The following is a 6,947-nucleotide window of genomic DNA, read 5'->3' as shown; positions in this document are numbered from 1 at the left end:
TACAGGTTCAGGAACTTCAAGCGCTCCCAGTAAGTGAGGTGTTTTATCTCCGTTATGCGCGCCGTGAAGGTTCTCTGTACATTTTCTAGGTCAGCAATTTCACCTGCCTTGAAAGGTGCTGTTTGTGTGCAGCAATATTCCAGCCTAGATAGAACAAGTGACCTGAAGAGTGTCATCATGGGCTTGCCACCCCTAGTTTTGAAGGTTCTCATTATCCATCCTGTCATTTTTCTAGCAGATGCGATTGATACAATGTTATGGTCCTTGAAGGTGAGATCCTCTGACATCTTCACTCCCAGGTCTTTGACGTTGGTGTTTCGCTCTATTTTGTGGCCAGAATTTGTTTTGTACTCTGATGAAGATTTAATTTCCTCGTGTTTACCATATCTGAATAATTGAAATTTCTCATCGTTGAACTTCATATTGTTTTCTGCAGCCCACTGAAAGATTTGGTTGATGTCCGCCTGGAGCCTTGCAGTATCTGCAATGGAAGACACTGTCATGCAGATTCGGGTGTCATCTGCAAAGGAAGACACGGTGCTGTGGCTGACATCCTTGTCTATGTCAGACATGAGGATGAGGAACAAGATGGGAGAGAGTACTGTGCCTTGTGGAACAGAGCTTTTCACCGTAGTTGCCTCGGACTTTACTCTGTTGACTACTACTCTTTGTGTTCTGTTTCTGAGGAAATTATAGATCCATCTACCAACTTTTCCTGTTATTCGTTTAGCACGCATTTTGTGCGCTATTACGCCATGGTCACATTTGTCGAAGGCTTTTGCAAAGTCTGTATATATTACATCTGCATTCTTTTTGTCTTCTATTGCATCTAGGACCTTGTCGTAGTGATACAATAGTTGAGACAGACAGGAGCGACCTGTTCTAAACCCATGTTGCCCTGGGTTGTGTAATTGATGGGTTTCTAGATTGGTGGTGATCTTGCTTCTTAGGACTCTTTCAAAGATTTTTATGATATGGGATGTTAGTGCTATCGGTCTGTAGTTCTTTGCTGTTGCTTTACTGCCCCCTTTGTGGAGTGGGGCTATGTCTTGCTTTTAGTAACTGTGGGACGACCCCCGTGTCCATGCTCCCTCTCCATAGGATGGTAAAAGCTCGTGATAGGGGCTTCTTGCAGTTCTTGATGAACACGGAGTTCCATGAGTTTGGCCCTGGGGCAGAGTGCATGGGCATGTCATTTATCGCCTGTTCGAAGTCATTTGGCGTCAGGATAACATCAGATAGGCTTGTGTTAACCAAATTCTGTGGCTCTCTCATAAAAAATTCAGTTTGATCTTCGACTCTCAGTCTGGTTAGCGACTTGCTAAACACTGAGTCATATTGGGACTTGAGTAGCTCACTCATTTCCTTGCTGTCATCTGTGTAGGACCTATCTTGTTTAAGTAGGGGCCCAATACTGGACGTTGTTTTCAACTTTGATTTTTCATAGGAAAAGAAATACTTTGGGTTTCTTTCGATTTCATTTATGGCTTTTAGTTCTTCCCGCGATTCCTGACTCCTATAAGATTCCTTTAGCTTAAGTTCGATGTTTGCTATTTCTCTGACCAGTGACTCCCTACGCATTTCAGATATATTGGCCTCTTTCAGCCGCTCTGTTATTCTTTTCCGTCGCCTGTAAAGGGAGCGCCTGTCTCTTTCTATTTTACATCTACTCCTTCTTTTTCTTAGAGGAATAAGCCTTGTGCATACATCTAGTGCCACCGAGTTAATCTGTTCTAGGCATAAGTTGAGGTCTGTGTTGCTTAGTCTATCTTCCCAGCTTATATCGGTTAGGACTTGGTTTACTTGGTCCCACTTTATGTTTTTGTTTTTGAAGTTGAATTTGGTGAATGCTCCCTCGTGACTAATCTCATTATGTCGGTCTGGGGCTCTGCGCATACATGTCTGAACCTCGATTATGTTGTGATCTGAGTATATTGTTTTTGATATGGTGACATTTCGTATCAGATCATCATTGTTAGTGAAGATGAGGTCTAGTGTATTCTCCAGTCTAGTAGGCTCTATTATTTGCTGGTTTAAATTGAATTTTGTGCAGAGATTTAAAAGCTCGTGTGTGTGTGAGTTCTCGTCAGAGCTGCCTCCTGGTGTTATCACTGCAACAACATTATTTGCTATATTCCTCCATTTTAGGTGCCTTAAGTTGAAATCCCCCAGGAGCAAGATGTTGGAGGCAGGAGCTGGCAGATTTTCCAGTGGTCAATTTTTAACAGCTGTTCCTGGAATTGCTGGGACGTTGCATCCGGAGGCTTGTAGACTACCACAATGACTAGGTTTTGGTTCTCGATCTTTACTGCTAAAACTTCCACTACATCATTTGAGGCATTAAGCAGTTCTGTGCAAACAAGTGACTCTGCGATGTACAGGCCAACCCTCCCCCTTTTTCCTGTTCACTCTGTCGCATCTGTATAGGTTGTAACCTGGGATCCATATTTCGTTGTCCAAGTGATCCTTTATGTGGGTCTCTGTGAAAGCCGCGAACATTGCATTTGCCTCTGCAAGCAGTCCACGGATGAAAGGTATTTTGTTGCTCGTTGCTGACTTTAGACCCTGTATATTTGCAAAGAAGAATGTCATCGGACTGGTGGTATTGTTGGTACTGGGGGGGGGACTTTTTTTTTCCGGCATTGGTATCTGTATCTGTTGGTTTGGAGTGGAGGCCATCGACTGTGGTTCCACTCCAGGAATGACTGGGTTTGGTGTACGATTTCCGCCATTTCCAGCCAGTTTTTTTTTTTCCTTCCCGGCACTAAAAAACCTCTCCCTCTTGAGTGGCTGTGGCTACCCAGGTTTTCCCATGGCCTGGATGTTTTGTATCTTTTTGTACCCTTTAGATGGTGTGCCTGGCAATTTAAGTTATAGCACAGTCTTTCCTGTACTGAAGAGGTACACATTTCAGGGTGAAAAAGCTTACAGGAAGGGAGTTTGCATTTTCCTGTTGTCATATGGGCATGGCATTTTCTAGGGTGGTCATAGTTGCACGTCCCGTGCTTGTTTTATATTTATTGTTTGTGTTTGTTGTGTGGTAATAATAATAATAATAATAATAATAATACATGTATTATTATTATATTATTATTATTGGTAAAAGTGCCCATTGCCCATAGATAATGTTAATGATAATGATAGAGAAGTGGGCGTAAATAAGAGTTAACAATAAATTATTTCTTGTGGAAATAAGGCACATTATCATCTTGGGTTATCTTAGGCCTTAAGATAATTTAAAAAAAGTGAAAACCTAATTTATTATATGAAACCACCACTTAAAGAAGGTTCCTTGATGTTGGTGAAGGGCTCTTGATCTAAGGAATTGGATCAATGCTCCAATTCCTGGAATCAAGCCTGATTTCAGTAAGTTTATTTAGTCACAGATACACATAAGTACAATTATCATACATAGTGTAAATTACCTAGGATAACTCCCCTCAAAAAATCAAAGCTACTTATTACCATTGTGCATAACCACGATTTTCCAGGAGCCGTGACTCGACCCTAGCAACCACATATAGGTGAATACATGCCTAATTTTGTCACTTAAGACAATATTGGATTATCCTGGGTAATTTACACTTATACTCTTATGTAAGAAAATTGTAATCATTCAAAGAGTGCATAATTGTACCTGAATATACTTATGGAAATAAATCACTAACATTTCTGTGTTATCCCAGGTTCTCTACACATATACTATGTATGATAATCTATGTAACTGTGTTTGTGTATATTTGAATAAACTTATTTATACGTACAGTAATTTTGAAATAAAGACCTTGACTTTGAGTGAATAATGTGTGTGAGAGTCCCTAGCAACGACCTTGAGACCCTAGCAACCAGTGTTGGTCTGTTCAAAGTCCATCATACACCTATTTATTTTGTATAATCAGTTTTTTGGGTGTCTAGACATCACAACACTGACCTTCACTCTGGGTGAGACTTCTTATATACTTTTTCTTTAAGTGCTACACTTAAAGTATTCCTCAAGTTTTATTTTTCTGTAATTATCGAGATTTTTTTTTAAGACAGTACCTGAAGGCCAGTTATTGTTACTATAAAACATGGTGATGGCTTCACGCTACCTCATTAAATAAAGTTTTGCATATTTAAATTAATAGGCAAGTTTAAATTTGGGTTTCCTGTGCCATTTACATATTTGGTGGTGGTTTTTGAGGGCAGACGGTGTGGACACCCTAGGATAGTAGGTATATAATTATTTAGGCACAGGTACACATAAGTAAAATTATTATAGATGTGTAAATTATGTAGAATAACCAAAAAAAAAAAAAAAAAAAAAGGTCAGATACCCTAGAATACAAACACTAAAGGAAATAAGCCACTTGACTTTTTTTGGGTTATCCTAAGTAATTTACATGTTATTATGCATTATAATTGTGCAAATGTTTATTTTTACCTAAATAAACTTACCCTAGAATACTCTGTGGTACTGTAGGATACCCTAGGGTACTGTAGGATACCCTAGGGTACTGTAGGATACCCTAATATAACCCTAAAAGTCAGTGTGACTTACATTTTTACCTGTATTGTATAACAAGCCATTTATGCTAATTAGCTGTATATTAATATGTGTGTCCTCCATGTGTACAAGAAATAGCAACAGTTATTTCATAAAAATCTTTTGTATAGTATTTTTAGTAGAAGAACAGAATAATGCTATACTGATCATGGAGTCTTAAGGCTCAAATGAACTCTGGATGTTTATATAAGAATATTAGGAATAACAGCGACCCTATTGGAAATAGTCACTTCGTCTGATTTTTTTTCTTTGGGTTATCCTATGTAATTTACTCTATGTATGATAAATTGTACTTATGTGTACTTGTGATTAAATGAATTTAATACTATCTTGAATATTTAATACTATCTTGAATATTTAATACTATCTTGAATATTTAATACTATCTTGAATTTAATACTATCTTGAATACTGCTGTGGCAGTCACGTTTGTTGATATATAGTTTAACTAAAGTGGAATTTAGATTTTTTATTAAGTAAGCTATGTAAAAAGATGCATGTAATTACATTATTGTACATAGAAGTTGTATTTTTAATTTCATTATACAAACAAACAAAACAAAAGTTTATTTCTTTGCAAAGGTTACAATGTGAGTTTACATTTCATAATTTGATTGGAACAAAGAAAGCCAGTATAATAATAATAATACAGTAATAATATCTTTATTTACTGCAAGTAAATGTACAAGGTATACAGTCCTAGCTGACATCAGTGTCATAGTACTATATAGAAAGCCGCTTGTTATGCAGAGTATTTCGGGCAAATTAGGTCAGTTTTGCCCCAGGATGCGACCCACACCAGTCGACTAACATCTAGGTACCCATTTTACTGATGGGTGAATATAGACGGCAGGTGTCTTATGGAAACATGTCCCTAATGTTTTCCAGCCGTACCGGAGGAGATTCGAACTCCAGACCTCAGTGTGTGAGCTGAGTGCGCTAGCGATCAAGCTACGAGGCATTTCAGGCAGACTTAACCTAATACTTAAGACTACTTAAGTCTAGATAAACTTCAAATATTCAATATTTTACTCAATTATTAATATGAGATAGTACAATGTATGATACAAAACATACATTTTTAAGTTTGTAATAATGTTTTAATAGATAAGGGATAATAAAATATATAGGAGAATTGCTTCAAATTTGGTTAGAGATTAGCATAGTGTATTAATGGTTACTATTGAGTGATGAGATGACTTTTAAGTATAGTAATAAACTGATTTGTGGGCAGGGGGCATTTTTTGCTGGTTTGGGCAAAGATTTCCAGATCTTCGGGCCCTTTTCGTGCATTATATTTTTACATAGTGTGAGACAGACACGAGGGATGTCAAAAAGTGTTTTGTGCCTCGTGTTATGCCTGTGTAAAATACATATAATGATTATACATACAGTTTATAGTAAAGATGCATTTAATGAAGACTTAACCTAGGATAGGCTAATAATAATGTATTACTTGTGACTCGTGAAATCATAATAACACAGTTGTAAACAAATCATGGAATGGGTGGGGTTGGAATCCATGGCAGGTTCAAACCTCCACCCGTTCTGTGATTTATATTACTCGTGAACTGCTAAATCCATGTGGGTCAGTCAGTACAAGAAGGGTTGGAGGGTTCATCCTACATTTGCTTGGAAAATCATTACCAGAGTTACTGGAAAAGAATTCTACATAGAATTCTACCTATGTAGAAACAAAGAAAGAATTCTACCTTTGTAGAATTCTTTTCCAGTAACTCTGGTAATGATTTTCCAAGCAAATGTAATAATGTAAACAAAAATCATCTTCAACCTTTTTTGAGGAATTGTAGGGATGTCATAGATTAAGTGATCATGAAATATTACTTTTGTAAACAGTAGAATCTTGATTTTCAGTGCTCTGAGTGACTCTGTTTCACACTTCCAGCAGTTGCATTTTAGAACTAATAAATTCCTCACAAACAAGTGACTTGCACTTGTAACTTGCACTTTTGACACTGGGGACCACTTCGGATGGCAGAAGCACTGAGGATGTGTCTGCTGGAAGGCAGTGTTATGGATGGTTGCTGAATGATAGTCTCCTGATGTTTTGTTCTCTCTCGGCTTTGCATTTTGGTTTAATTTTTTGAGGATTTATCTTTGGAAACAGCTGTTTATCAAGAATGGAGGTGCAAGAGTAGTGGGAAGGATATCCTGTTAATACCATGTATAGACTCTTAAAATAAATCACACTATGTAGTTGCTAAAACTCTATATACAGTGGACCCCCGCTGAACGATCACCTCCAAATGCGACCAATTATGTAAGTGTATTTATGTAAGTGCGTTTGTACGTGTATGTTTGGGGGTCTGAAATGGACTAATCTACTTCACAATATTCCTTATGGGAAAAAATTCGGTCAGTACTGGCACCTGAACATACT

The 6,947-nt window shown here is 37.7% G+C and overlaps 1 protein-coding gene across 4 annotated transcripts in view; it reads left to right on the top strand.

Moving 5' to 3' along the window:
* The first annotated feature begins 3,805 nt into the window (after window positions 1-3,805).
* The window catches only part of Nadsyn (NAD synthetase), a 110,041-nt gene continuing 106,899 nt past the window's right edge, over window positions 3,806-6,947 (top strand). For 3 of the 4 annotated variants that reach the window (XM_070094809.1, XM_070094808.1, XM_070094806.1), the window contains exon 1: window positions 3,806-3,942. The gene's annotated coding sequence lies outside the window, so the exon portion shown is untranslated. The remainder of the gene's footprint in view (window positions 3,943-6,947) is intronic. The other variant, XM_070094807.1, reaches the window with a different exon arrangement.

This window comes from Cherax quadricarinatus, chromosome 48 (assembly GCF_038502225.1).
Source record: "Cherax quadricarinatus isolate ZL_2023a chromosome 48, ASM3850222v1, whole genome shotgun sequence".
NCBI classification, from domain to species: Eukaryota; Metazoa; Arthropoda; class Malacostraca; order Decapoda; family Parastacidae; genus Cherax; species Cherax quadricarinatus.
This window is presented reverse-complemented; position numbering and strand designations above follow the sequence as displayed.